Source organism: Callorhinchus milii, unplaced genomic scaffold (genome assembly GCF_018977255.1).
Source record: "Callorhinchus milii isolate IMCB2004 unplaced genomic scaffold, IMCB_Cmil_1.0 Scaffold1, whole genome shotgun sequence".
Classification (NCBI taxonomy): Eukaryota; Metazoa; Chordata; class Chondrichthyes; order Chimaeriformes; family Callorhinchidae; genus Callorhinchus; species Callorhinchus milii.
In genome coordinates, this window is record NW_024704742.1 from 79,563,065 (window position 1) to 79,578,449 (window position 15,385).

General features: G+C 44.4%; 1 protein-coding gene across 1 annotated transcript in view; it reads left to right on the top strand.

Annotated features, from left to right (window-relative positions):
• Positions 1-6,136: 6,136 nt before the first annotated feature.
• The window catches only part of LOC103177712 (leucine-rich repeat and immunoglobulin-like domain-containing nogo receptor-interacting protein 2), a 46,868-nt gene continuing 37,619 nt past the window's right edge, over positions 6,137-15,385 (top strand). Inside the window, exon 1 of the mRNA XM_007892018.2 lies at positions 6,137-6,173. The gene's annotated coding sequence lies outside the window, so the exon portion shown is untranslated. The remainder of the gene's footprint in view (positions 6,174-15,385) is intronic.

A 15,385-nucleotide genomic window follows, 5' to 3' on the forward strand; every position in this document is an offset into this window, starting at 1 on the left:
CCTCAGGCTGCCCAAACCCTCACCCATGCACTCGTCACCTCAAGGCTTGATTACGGGAACTCCCTCCTCATCGGCCTTCCCAACTCTTCCCTTCACAAGCTGCAGATCATCCAAAACTCTGCATCTCATGTACTCTCGCGCACCAGGCTCCGCGACCCCATCACTCCCACCCTCGTCCGACTCCACTGGCTCCCCATCCCCCGGAGGATCGAGTTCAAGATCCTCATCCTCACCTTTAAGGCCATCCATGGCCTTGCCCCCTCCTACCTCTCTGACCTGCTGACTCCCTACTAACCTGCCCACTCTCCATTCATCGAGCTCCGGCCTGCTCCATGTCTCCTGCCTGACCCGCCCTACCATCGGTGGGGCTTTCAGCCTCTCTGCCCCCACACTTTGGAACTACATCCCATGGACCCTTCGCCTCGCTTCCTCCCTTGCTTCCTTTAAGGCCGGTCTCAAGACCCTTCTCTTCGTCAATGCCTTTGGTTTCCCTCCCATCTCTCTTCCTTCCCTCATCCCTACACTACCCTTCCCCCATGCTCAGGCCCCGACACCTAACTGCGCTTTGGGACGTCCTTCCAACATGAAAGACGCTCTATAAATGTAATTTTGTTGTTGTTGAATGATGATTGGAGTCTTGGGCTTGTGGGTGATGGAGCTTTGAATAAGCTTGTATATGGTGAAACTTGGGGACAGATGAGGACCGTATTGAAGAAGTTGAGTTGGGACTTAAATAACAACAACAACAAGATTCCATTTATAGAGCGCCTTTCACGTCGGGAGGACGTCCCAAGGTGCTGTACAGTTGGGTCGGGACCCGAGTAGGGGGGAAATGGTTAGGGTGAGGGGAGGGAAGGGAGGGAGTCGAGAGGGGAGCTCAAGGCACGGTCAAAGAGAAAGGTCTTGAGACTGGCCTTGAAGGAGAAAAGGGAGGAGGCGGCGAAGGCACTGGGGGATAGAGTTCCAGAGCCTCGAGGCTGAGAGGCTGAAGGACCGGCCACCGATTGTAGGGCGGTTGGGGCGGGGGATGTGGAGCAGACCGGAGCCAGAGGAACGGAGGTTACAGGCAGGTAAGTAGGGGGATAGTAGGTCGGAGAGGTAGGAGGGAGCAAGGCCGTGAATGGCCTTGTAGGTGAGGATGAGGATCTTGAATTCGATCCTCTGGGGGATGAGGAGCCAGTGGAGGCGAGCGAGGGTGGGAGTGATGTGGTCGCGAAGCCTGGTGCGGGACAGTACACGAGCTGCAGAGTTCTGAAGGGTTTCAGCAGCTATTTACATGGGATAGGGATAAATGTCGGTAATGCGGCAATTGTGAATATAAGCGGTCTTGGTCAGGGACCAAACATGCGGAAGGAAGGAGAGCTGAGAATCAAACATCAGCAGAACACTGAGTAATATTTAAAACTTTTGCATTCACTACCAGCCATTTACAATGTTTGACTACAAAATACACATCGTTACACTTTGTAGTATAAGCTGTGAAGCACTTTGACAAGCCCTACCAGTATCAAAGGCGCTATATTAAATGTAAGGATTACTATTTATTATTATTACTTATAGCAACAACTTGCACTTATACACCACCTTATAAACATAGTTAAATATCTCAAAATGCTTTACTGAAATGTGAGTCAAGCGGGGTAGAAGATGGGGGAGGGGGATGGAGGGAGGGAGAGTGTGTTTGGTAGAAGGGAGATGATCAAAAGCACAGTCAAAGAACAACAACAACTTGCATTTATATAGCGCCCCTCATGCAGGGTGCGCCCCAGAGTGCTTAAAGCAAGTAGGTTTTTAAAAAGGTTTATTATTACATCTTTTACAGATTTTAAGGGTGTTTCTATAATTGTGAGACAGAGGCATTGGTCACAATTATATAATGGAGGGAGGCATTCTTATGCATATGAAAGGAGGTAATAAAGTGGAGTGTGAACACGGGTATATAACATCACCTGACTTGTACAGCAATAAATGCAGGTGACAGTTTGGCTCTGTTGGTAGCACTTGCACCTTTAGGTCAGAAAGTTGTGAGTTGAAATGTTGGGACTTGAGCTCGTGGTCTAGGCCGGCACGCCAGTGTAGTGCTGACAACTTCTGGTGTCATGGCCAACAATCTAGCAGATGAGTTGATCATTCGCCTCGGGGCTGTTTGTAGGATATTGCTGTGTGTAAATGCTTCTGCTTTTGCCTACTAGAAACTACACTTTACATAAGTTCTTTAAAGCCCTTTAATACGTTGCAGGCATGGTAAAAAATGCAAATTTGTCTACTGTAGTACTTAGTTCTGTACACACCAGCCTTATTGTTAACAAACAATGCTGCAGCTATTTACCATCTTTGACTCAGCTAGTGAAGGACACAACGTGAATCATTACGCTGCCTCTTTGTAGATAAGAGGAAAATATTGGGCTGCACCTCTCCCATCATACCAGACACCTGCTTCCTCTGGGCTAACCATGAAGCATCCCTAACTAAAATTATGAAGAGAGTCTGCCCTTCCATTTAACAGTGTGTCAACCTGGCTCAGCTGATTGCACTTGAAGCCTTGAGTCAGAAGGTTGTGGGTTCAAGACCCATGTCAGGAGTTTGAACTCACATAGTCTAAAGTGACACTCAAACGCAGTCCTTGGGGTGTGCTGTATTGTTGGAGGTTGCTGTTCTTCTGATAAGACATTAAACTGAGGCCCCATCTGCCTATTCAGGTGGATGTTAAAGATTTTATGGCATTATTCGTAAAGCAAAGGGAGATTCTCCCAGGGTTCTGGTCAAAAGTCCCCCAAATAAAATTGATCATTCACTCCATGGCTGTTTGTGGGATATTGCTGTCTGTAAATTAGCTGTCATGTTCACCAATAACATAGTCACACCACTTTACAATATATCCTTGAAGCACATTCTCCCGACATGAAAGGCGCCTATCAAATGTAAGGATTATTATTATAACAGCTTGAGTGGCAAGAGACAACATTATGTACTAAAATGTTATATGTCTTTGACAAATCAAAGCTTCAAAAGATTGCAGAAAATGGGGTTTAATTTATGATATTTTTGAACTGGTTTCCTTTGTATTCCCATCGACATGTGGGATCTCCACTCTGGAAATACATTGTGTCAGAGTGGAATTCCCAGCAGACGGGATGATGTTTTTCCAGCTTCCCGACAGACTACAGTTACGTAATTCAGATTCTTTATGAAGAAATAATAGCAAATTCACAGGCAATGAATATTAAAGTGTTCAATTAGATGAAAAAACTTCTGAAAAAATGTTTTTTGATACATTTTTTTTAATCACGCTTCAAAATGCTTCACTCAATAAGTAATGTCAAACTGTATATCTCATCACATATTCAGATAGAATAATTGATGCAGATTTATAATGTGTGTGCTTCAATAATTTTATCTAGGTGAAAATCAACTCAAACATCAATAACATGCACTTGTTTCTTATCACCCAGCATCAGCCTCAAGTCATATTATGACTGCATGTTTAACCATGCTAAAGTACCACTTTTTCATAGCAGAACTGTTTGCAAAATAAATAGCTAAAACAATCAATGCCTCATGCAGTGTAACAAAGAACAAGCAGCTGGAAATGTTCTTTTTTTAATCATGCCTCAAAGTGCTTCACTCAATACATTATGTCAAACTGTATGTCTAATCACATATTCAGATGCAATAATTGTTTTAGGAGTGCTGTAGCTCAGTGGTTAGAGCACTCGTAAGTGAGAGACCCCGGCTGGGCGAAACCTTGGGCAAGATTCCTTACTCCACACTCCTGGTAATAATCCCTCAAGAAAGAAATAAAATAACATTGGTCACTTCAATCAATGGCTATTTGTGGGACACTGATGTGCGCAATTGGCTGCCACGTTTCGCCCAAAATATACAGTCAATTCACTTAACAGGATATTCTGTGAAAAGATAGAAGACGTGAAAAGCGCTATATCAAATGCAGGGATTATTATTATTATTTTGCAAGCTTGCTTCAGTAGTCTCAAATCTCCTGGCTGGACAAGGGAAAGGGGAAATCCATGTGGGTTCTTGTCTGTTATTACTATCAGTGACAACTTTTGGTAAATGCTCATGTGTGGGTACCGGGTGAGGAGAAGATGACATCTTTTTACTCCTTTTTACTCCTTTCCCTTTCATCTAATATGTTGCCTCTATTAGCACACTGGAGCATGCCTATTTAGATGAAGTCCTGGAGTGTGGGTGTCCAGTATTTTCATAGGAAAAACATTTTGCACTCCCTATAGAGATACACTGAGTGGGTTAGTCTCAAGACTCCTGGGGCGATTGGTAAATTCTCTATATTTGATCAGAGAATATGAATTTTGACCGTCCTCAGAAGATCAACTGTGGAAAAGTAACTTTTTTTTAGAAATAAGCAAGGTTATGGTGTAGAATTAACAAAACAAATATCTTTATGTAGTTATTAAATATTAAATTATATTGTAGGACCTTAGACAATCTTTCTAAACTTACCTCACCTGGACTGTGCAATGTGTTTTGCTAATGTTCAAAACTCTAATGAATTCAATGAGAAAGACAGATTTCCTCCACTCACTCCTTTTGAAAAATCATGTATTTTAAGCATCGTTTTATCTCCTATAAAAATATTGTATTTACCAAAGAAAAGTCTCCTACTGAAACAACAACTTACGTTTATATAGCGTCCTTCATGAGTGGAAGCGTCTTGGAGCAGTTAACAGTTTTGGAGCCTGTCGCCGAGCAGGGATGGGGGGATGGGGAGGAGGAAGTGACAATAAGCACAGTCAAAGAGAAAGGTCTTCAGTTGTGATCTAAAAGAGGGGAGGGATTAGGGGCAAGTCACTTAAATACAAGCCCAGTTTGCTCTGTCTAGTATTCTATTGCATTGCAAATTGTGTCATTTGTGAAATATAAGAATGGCAGAATTGTTGACCTGCTGTAGGCTTTTATTTATAATAGATGTGAGTCATAACCATGGGATCTTCATACTGAGATTTTGACATGACAGCCGAACGTGTGATATTTCCAGGAATATCTCTATTGCAAAAATATATTGCAATACAACTTGGATTGATGCTTGCCCTTCTCAGTGTTTGCATATCTCGTCACCATGGCAACAGTTCATAGCTGTGCTCGGAGCTGGTCTCAGAAGTTCTCTGACTTCAAATGCAAAATACTTAACTATTACTGGATGGTGGGTGCTTTGACATATTTCCCTTTAGGGTTTTGTGTGTGAAAATGGGTGCTGTTGCCAAGACATTAAATTAATGCCGGCTTTAATTATCACCACACATAATAATATTTATGGTAAATATCACATGATTCCCACTGAACAGAGTGTGAAACACGAACCAGCCAATAAATGGCAGCAACCCCTCCCACAGGGCTTGCTCATCCCCCATTACTGCTCTGATGCTGTAGATTTTTGTTTTTAAATTGTAGGCCCTATGGAGTGTGTTAACAATCATATGTTGTTGCTTTCTGGGCTGCACATCACACTCAACATCATCATGAACATACTGTTAATTAAACTATTAAACTTATTATCAAACTTACTTTTCATCTGTTTACCTAGCAGTAAGTAGGAACCCGGCTGTTATTTGAATGGTAGATTGCTTTCTGGGACAATAATCCCTTCAAATAAATAAATAAATAAATAAATAAAATATTTGGTCACTCAATTCATGACTCTGTGGGATACTACTGTGCCGCATTTCGCCCACAAAATATACTGTCAATTCACTTTACAGTATATTCTGTGAAGCGCTTTGAGGTGTCTCAGTGATGTGGCGCAATATCAAATGCAAGGATTATTATTATTAATTATTATTATTATGTATTTCATGCTAGACAGCGTCTTAGAGCAACAAGCAGTGGTAAATTACAATTTGCGCTCCTCAATGGTTTGCATACAAATAGAATTAACAGCAATCCCATTTCCTTATAACTGCACTTGTCTTTTTGTGGCTAATCTCAGTTTTTCTGGTTTCTGCCTCTCCTCCGCCAGTTTCTCACTTGCATTTTCCTTTTGCTTCTCCTCACTGTCTAGGTCAGAGAAATCAGAGTTACTCTGGAAGCTGGGGCAGAGCCATGCTCCTTGGCACTGTTGAAAAGGCTCTGTAGCAAGGAAAAGCTTCAGCCAGGAGAACAGTGTGGACATCCACAGCTCTGATGCAAGAGTGACGGTGAGCTCCTTTCATGCGTGTGCATTAGACAGCAAAACACAACACAACACAAACTATTGGCAACCGCAATAACTTTAATATATAATGAAATTAACTCTGCAAAAAAAATGGTTACTGATTGGCAAGTCACGGATTTCCAATTGACTTATCCCTGCACCATCTACACTGGACTATGACTTTGTTGGTAACTCTTTTATTCAAAATTCTGTACCCAAGAAATTCCAGCTCTGTAATACACTCAGAGGCCAAGGAGATCATTGGTAAAAGCTGTCGCACATCTCCTAAATAGTTTGGCTTTAAACCTGCCACCACTGAATATGAAGCCCACCTTCTACAATTACAGCCCTGGACTGTTTAATAGCAGTACCATTGTGCACTGGTTTGTAAGCTGAAGGTATTCTTATCTCTAGTTTCTGAGTCGTTTTCTCTTGGTAGGACAGGGGTCATTTCGAAAATGGATCACAGCACAATCTTATTCAGGAAATACAAGTCCTGTCTTTGCTTTCTATTCACTAATGTGGTGTAAATGCTTCCATGACGACGTTTATCTACAGGACCTTAAAATACTTATTGCAGATATTTATCATTTGTTCTTGGTGTCATAGCTTTAGTAGGATGAAGCAGAGCCAAGAAATTATAGAGATAAGTAAACAAGAGCGCAGAAATCCAGCAAAGGGAATGCTTACCAAGCTCATATCTATAATGCCACAACCAATTGTTTGTTAAATGATATGTGCTCTCACGGTATGAATGGGGGTATTTTCAGCTTTATAGCCAGTGACCACATCAACTGCGCTCATACGTTACTGCATATGACTCTGCTGCAGTGTAGTGCATTGTTATGTCTATATGAGTGTGGGGTGAGGGGTGGGGGTGGGGGTTGGGGGGGGAGGGTGTATTTTTTTTGTCTGAAATTGTTGTCTGAAAGGCTGTACTCTGTCCAGCGCCTTGGGACGTCCTCCCGGCGTGAAAGGAGCTATACTAATGTAATCTTGTTGTTGTTAAGTGTTAATGTTTGAATGATGTGTTGAAACAGGATTTTTATTTGCATTGGGAAGGCTGGTGATGTTTTATTGATCAGCTAAAAGTGCCAGCATTCTAGCCAGTTACTGAACCAGGCCTCTGGGATGGTGTCCCTCCCAAGGGACACCATCCGCTGACCGTTTAAAGGTGTCATCTCTAGTATGGCACTCTGGACCTGCACAGGGTAGCAAATGCTGGGAATAGGGCAACTTAGGTACAAATAGGCAAATACAATGACAGCATAGAAGAGGACCATTCAGCCATTCGTACTATTTGCAATGGTGTTCTATATTAATAATCTGTGCATTTGATACAACGTCTATAATGTCAAAATGTCTCAAAGCATTTCACAGGTGATTTCTGGCAAGTCACTGTGTGTTCACTACAAATTCATTGAAAAACACAGCAGCCAATTTGCCCACAGCAGGCCCTACAAACAGCCATGAAATGAATGATCAACGTATCTGGGGCAATGTTGGCCAGGCCATCAGGAGAAATTGCCTTTTCTGTATGAATAGTTCCATAGGATCTTTAATGTCCAAAATAACAGGCAGAATGAACCTTATTTCACATCTCATTCAAAGGACGTCACCTCCAACAATGCAGCACACCCCAGCAATACACTGAAGTGTCAGCATAAAGTGTAAGCTCAATTTTGACCCAGACTGACTTTGCGTAAAAGTTTTCTGTATTTCAGGACTATACCTGTTAATGATTGACCACTAGATGACAGCACAACGCTCCCTGTAAGTAGTTTCTTCCTTTTCGGATCCAAAGTCTGGTATTTTTGTTTAGAAATGATGTTGAATGGTACTGCACGTTGTAGGCTCGAGAATGACCTTAGTTTTTGTTTTAGTAAATATTTATTTTTCCAATTGATCTGTGAAAGAGGGGTGAAATCCGTGCTCTCTCTGCCCCAAAATGCCCAAAAATGAACAGAGACGAGAGAAACTATTTGTTGGGAGTGTTGGACTGCCACCTAGTGCTCAATAATTAACCACAGTGAGAGTTATGAAACACCGCAAACTTTCCCTTCAAATTTTCCTAAAGGGTTTGAACATGTATACATTGATCAGTATTGTATCCATTTTTTTAAAAACAAAATTAGGGTTTTAGAAACCACCATACTTCCTCTAAGGATAATGAGTCCATTTCTTCCTTGTACCATTTTTCATATACCAAAAGAGTTGCAATAGATACTTTTGCATATGAGGTACTTGGGCCTGCAGCCTTGCTCTGTACAAATCATGTTGTTGGTCACAGTCAGGCTTAGGAAATGTCTGCTCAACTCTGCCTGCATACTCTCCATGTGACGTGTGTCAAGTGAACCTTTTTTGAGCGAGCCCAATGGCATACAGTAATAATGTTCTTGTGCTTGAATAAGTGTCCACTGGTACCAACCCAGCAGAATACAATACAAAATTACATTTGTATAGCTCCTTTCACATCGGTAAGATGTCCCAAAGATGTGGAGCAGGCCAGAGCCTGCTGAGCAGAGGGAGAGGATAGGTTGATATGGGTCAGCAGATCGCAGAGGTAAGAAGGGCAAGGCTGTGGAGGGCCTTGAAGGCGAAGATGAGGATTTTGAACTCTATCCTCTGGGGGACGGGGAGTCAATAGAACCAGGCGAGGGTAGAGGTGATGGGGTCACAGAGCCTTGTGCAGGAGAAGACATGAGCTGAAGAGTTCTGGATGATCTGCCAGCTTGTGGAGTGAAGAATTGGGAGGGCCGACAAGCAGAGAGTTGGCGTAGTCGAGCCTAGATGTGATGAATGGAGAGCAGAAACATGTGGAATATGTTCTGCTCACAACCAGATAACTGCAAAAGGAATGCTAACGGTGCTCCTGAACAGGAGCATTTCCCAGCGAGTTCTGCTCTTTGAATTTATGCATTCTAACTCAAGAATGAAAGATGTAAATATTTAAGTATTTGAATATTTAAATATTTAAGATGTTTAAAGATTTAAAAAATTGGCTGACGCGTTTCGCCCACAAAATATACAGTCAATTCACTTAACAGTATACAACAAAATTACACTTGTATTGCGCCTTTCACATCGGGGGGACGTCCCAAGGCGCTGGACAGTGTACAGCATTTCAGACCTGAGCTGGGGTCAGGGGGGAGAACGGAGAGGAAGGGAAGGGGGGTGAACAATGGCATAGTCAAAGAGGAGGGTTTTGAGGTGGGACTTGAAGGAGGCTAAGTAGGGGCAGAGTGGTTGGGGGATGGTATTCCAGAGGTTGGGGGCAGAGTGGCTGAAGGCTCTCCCAACAATGGTGGGGCGGGTGGGTCGGGGGACGTAGAGCAGGCCGGATCCGGCTGAGCGGAGGGAGCGGGCGGGCTGGTAGGGTGTTAGGAGGTCTCAGAGGTAGGGTGGGGCGAGGCCATGGAGGGCTTTGTACATAAGGACCAGGATTTGAACTGGATCCTCTGAAGGATAGGGAGCCAATGGAATCGGGCAAGAGTGGGGGAGATGGGGTCACGGAGTTTGGTGAGTTGAAGCACTCACCAAGGACTCACTCACCCGTGAGTTGAAACTGAGGTATATGCTGTGAAGCACTTTGAGACATCTCGAAGACATGATAAGGCGCTATATCAAATACAAGGATTAATATTATTATTATTTAAAAGCTGTTGACATAAATAACAACAAAACTAATGGAGTTATTTTCATCAACGCACTATGTGTTTACTTCACAGCATCTGTCGCAATGCAAAGAATATTTTACATACTGGAATAATGCAGCATTATTATAGGGTCTATTTATGCCACTGAGGATTAGGATAGTTTATCACATTCTTGCTCCACTGGCTCCCAATCACCGAACAAAAATTGATTTCAAGATCCTCTCACTTATTTTGAAATCCCTTCATGCCTTCGCACCTCCCTACCTATCCCACCTGCTTAACCCCCATTCCACCACCCAGTTGTTGTTCATTTAATTGATGCTGTATTATCTCATTTTTTGTTGTAGAGTTTGTTCTGTTAGAAACAAACCTCTAACATTTCTTGTTAAAGCTGCTGTGCTGTGACGCAGGTGGTCAGACCAATGGCTGCTTGATGGAGAGTTGTGACACACTGCAGCTTGTATACCCAGTCTCTGCTGTTTATGTTCTCAACTGCACTACTCTAGGCAGATGAGGAGGAAAGGACACTTGCCTCGCCATGAGAAGGAATGATCGAAAAAAAATCAGAGAACAAGAGATGTGTCCAGGTCTCTTCTGCACAGCTCATTCATATCAACCAGCAAAGAGCGTTAAAGAAAGCGAGGCAGGCAGCTTTCTGCTACGGCAACAACAACAACAAGATTACACTTGTATGGCTCCTTTCACGTCAAGAGGACGTCCCAAGGCGCTGGACAGAATGCAGCATTTGAGACCCGAGCTGGGGTTGGGGGGGTAAGGGAGGGGAGGGGAAGGGAGTTAGCCGATGGCATGGTTGAAGAGAAGGGTCTTGAAACGGGACTTAAAGCAGGCTAAGGAGGGGGCGAGGCGGAGTGACTGGGGGCAGAGTGGATGAAGGCTCTCCTGCCAATGGTGGGGCGGGTGGGTCAGGGGATGTGGAGCAGACCAGAGCTGGTTGAGCGGAGGGAACAGGTAGGTTGGTATGGGGTTAGCAGGTCGCAGAGGTAGGTTGGGGCGAGGCCATGGAGGGCTTTGTATGGGAGGACCAGGATCTTGAACTGGCTCCTCTGAAGATAGGGAGCCAATGCAGTCAGGCGAGAGTGGGAGAGACGGGGTCACGGAGTTTGGTGCGGGAGAGGACGCGGGCTGCAGAGTTCTGGATTATCTGCAGCCTGTGGAGGGGGGAGTTGGGAAGGCCGACAAGCAGGGCATTTGCATAGTCGAGCCTGGATGTGATGAAGGCATGAACAAGAGTTTCAGTGGCCTGAGGGGTGAGATAGTGGCGGAGTTGGGCGGTGTTACGGAGGTGGGGGAAGGCAGAGTGGGTCATGGCTTGAATGTGGGGGAGAAAAGACAGTTGAGGGTCGAACAAGACCCCTAGGTTCCTGACTGTCTTGGTGAGTTGTAGTGTGTAACCATGGAGGTTGATGCTGCCAGAGCTGAGGTGCTGAGGCGCTGTTGTGAGCCAATCAGGAGGGCCTCAGTCTTGTTCACATTCAACTATAGGAGATTTGCCCTCATCCAGGACTTGATGTCCAACAGACAGTCTGTCAGGAGAGCAGTGGTCCTGGAGTTGAGGGTGGAGGCAGAAAGATAGGGTGTCATCCGCATACATGTTTGAGGATGATGTCACCAAGAGGGAGCATGTAGATATTAAAGAGGAGAGGGCCAAGTACAGAGCCCTGGGGGAGGCAAGATGTGACAACGCGGGGGCTGGAGGAGAAACCGTTAGAGACGATGAAGTGGAGACGGTGAGAGAGATAGGAATCGAACCAGACAAGGGCAGATCCGTGAAGATTGAGTAAAGCGGAGAGGCGGTGTATGAGGATGGAGTGGTCGACAGTGTCAAAGGCAGCAGAGAGGTCGAGGAGGACAAGGAGGCAGAGGGAGCCCTGATTACAGATGTCATTAGTGACTTTGACCCGGGCTGTTTCCGTGCTGTGGGCAGCTCGGAAGCTGGATTGGAGGGCTTCAAAGAGTGAGGAAGGAACGGAGCTGGGACACGATGACTCGTTCCAGGACCTTGGAGAGGAATGGGAGGTTAGAGATGGGGTGGTAGCTGGAGAGGAGGGATGGATCCAGGGAAGGTTTTTTCAGGATGGGGGTGATGACAGCTGTTTTTAGGGGGGTGGGAATGAAACCGGTGGACTGGGAGAGGTTGATGACGTCGGACAGGAGGGGTGCCAGAAGATGGAGCTGGGAGATGAGGAGAGAGGTGGAGATGGGATCGAGGGAGCATGTGGTGGGTTTGAGTTTGCGGACAGTCTTGGTGAGGGAGGAGGGAGAGATAGGGTCGAAGGAGTATGGGGGACGATGGGTGGGGGGTGGGTCATGAGGGAGAGATGATATGGGGGTGGCTGTGAACAGGCTGACCCTCAACTCCATGTATGTATCCCCTCGATTTTAGATTCGAGGAAGTTTGTGCTATAGCACAAACATGATCCAAGACGGCCCAGGGCACTGAGGAGAGACTGATTCAAAATCTAAAAACATAATAATCCTTACGCTTGATATAACATTGTTCATGTTAGGGAACCATCTCAATGTGCTTCACAGGATATACTGTAAAGTATATTGACTGTGTATTTATAGGCTAACACAGGAGCAAATTGTGCACAGCAATGTCCCACAAACATCCATGAATGAAGTGACCAATTTTATTTGGGGGGATTGTCAGCCAGGAAACTAGGTGAAACTCTTTTTTGAAAATGCCATTTTTTTTTAAAAGTCCTCCTGAACAGGTCAATGGGACCTTGGTTTAACATTTCATCTGAAGGATAGCATCTAATGATGATGATAATAATAATAATAATAATCATCATTGATTTCATATCATGCCTTTCACATAAGGTTCTTATTGGAGGATTTTATTCAGCTTTCAACTAATCCTCTCCTTGCAAACCAAGCACCTTATTTTTTTTTATTTTCACATGACCAATTTATCTGTGGACTATATTAAAGGTGTAACATCCCTGTTGCTGACTCAGCCATCAGTGAAAATAATCTATAATACTACTTACCAGTCTACAACATGGGTACAACAAATACCTTTACCAGCAGTGCCTGGGGAAGTGCTGTTCAGCGGTCACGCTTCATAAACTTGAATAACTATTTCAGCATCTGTAGTATAGAGCCCTCTGTACACTACTAGTATTGAGCCAGGGGTTGGTTAGCAGTGTCATTTTCAAGCAAAATACATTGTCATAATACATAATAATCCTTGCATTTGATGTAATACTTTATCACATCGTTGAGATATCTTTAAGAGCTTCACAGAATTTTACTGTGAAGTGTAGTGACTGTGCATTTGAGGGCAAACACGGCAGCTAATTGGAACACAGCAATGTCCCAAAATCAGCAATGGAGTGACTGACCAATTTCATTTTGCTGTAAAGTAAAGCATCAAACACTACAAAGATATTTACAAAAAAATTAAACTCCATAATAGATAGTATTTCAAACACACTGCAGCATTTCACAAGCTTGAGAATTTACAGATGAAGCTTACACTCTAGCCTTAAGTGGTCAACTTCCACATGTATGCGGATGGCACCCAACTGTACCTCTCTGACTCCACCCTTGACTCCAGGACCACTGCTGTTCTGACAGAATATCTGTCAGACATCAAGTCGTGGATGAGAGCTAACTTTCCTCAGTTGAACTGCAACAAGACCGAGGCTCTCCTGATTGGCTTCCGTCAGAGCCTCCTCATCTCATGCACTGACAGCATCACCATCCATGGTTGCACACCCCACCGTGCTAAGCCAGTCCGGAACCTTGGGCTCTTGTTTAACCCTCAACTATCCTTTCTACCCCATATCTGTGCCACGATCTGCTCTGCCTTCCCCCACCTTCGCAATGTCACCCGGCTCCACCACTGTCTCACACTGCAGGTCGACGAAACCCTCATACATGCCTTCATTACATCGAGGCTTGATGATGCAAACTCACTGCTTGTCAGCCTCCTCAACTCCTCCCTCCACAGGCTGCAGATCATCCAGAACTCTGCAGCCCATGTCTTGCTCCCCACCAAGCTCCGTGACCCTATCACCCCCATCCTCACCTGACTCCACTGGCTTCCCATCACACAGAGGATACAGTTCAAGATCCAGGTCATCACCTTCAAAGCCTCCATGGTCTCGCTTCCCCCTATCTCTGCGACCTCCTAAACCCCTACCATCCTGCTCACTCCCTTCGCTCAGCGGGCTCCGGCCTGCTTCATGCCCCCAGCCTCACTCGCGCCACTATTGGCAGGAGGGCCTTCTGCCACTCTGCCCCCACCCTCTGGACCTCCATCCCGCAGTCCCTCTGCCTCGCCCCCTTCCTCGCCACCTTCAAGATCCACCTCAAGGCCCTCCTGTGCGTTCGACCACCCTGCTTTCCTCCCTGCCCTCCACCCTCCCCGATCCCAACCCCACCTTGGGACCGAAACTCTGTCTGTCCAGTGCCTTAGGACATCCTCCTGACATGAAAGGCGCCATACAAATGTAATTTTGTAGTTGTTGTTGTTAAGTTGCTTCTCATTTTGCAGTTTTCAATCATTTGTAAATCGCAACCTATATAACTCAAACCCAGCAGGGACTCCTGTTTTCCGGACATGTAAAGCATTGGGAGCAGCATAAGGAAGTATGTGAGAGCAGAGTATGCCTTACATTTCTGATTTTTACATAAATCAGAGCTGGTGGCTTGTGTACATCAATTAGCTTTCCAATCATGACTCTGCCCAGAATGAATCAGGAAGTCAAGGGAATTGAGTTATGGCAGAAAACAGCAGATTTCTGCCTTGTGACCAGGGGGCAAGACATTTACCATGGTCTAGACAACAAGAACAAATTACATTTGTATAGCCCTTTCACATCGGGAGGGCATCCCAAGGTGCTCGACGGTCAGGGATTTGTATCCGAGCTGGGGTGTTGGGATCGGGGTGGATGGAGGGCAGGGAGGGTGAGGTGTGGTTAGGTATGCACAATTTTCCTAGCATTTCAAAGTATTAAGAATTTGGCAAATTCTTAAATTCTGTCTTAACTTCAAAGTTTACTGCAGTTGTTAAAGGAAGCTTTAGAAAACCAGCTTAAAAAGTAAGGCTATTTAAAAATATGCTAAATTCTTTACAATCTGAAATGCTAGGGAAATACTGTAAATGTTGACCCAGGTGAATTTCAGGTCAGTTAATAATAATAATAATAATAATCCTTGCATCTGATATAGTGCTTTTCATGTCTTCTCGATGTCTCAAAGCGCTTCACAGAATAGACTGTAAAGTGAATTGACCGTATATTTGTGGGCAAAACACGGTTGCAATCGATCGGCTGGTGAGTGATTCCCTGCCAAAACATTGCGTGCGTGCACATTAAACTGATACAAAGAATTAATTGTCTTCCCTGTGTGCAGTGCAGAATATCATGATGGTATGTAAGGGCCATAACATCTGAATGCCTTAGCTTGTATAGAGTCATTAATTAACCCAGGAGGACTTATTAAAGCATGCGCAAGAGCAAAATATGTAGTTGCTTTAACATTAATGTAGTATAGTATGTAGCACAGAATGCAATGAAAACATTTT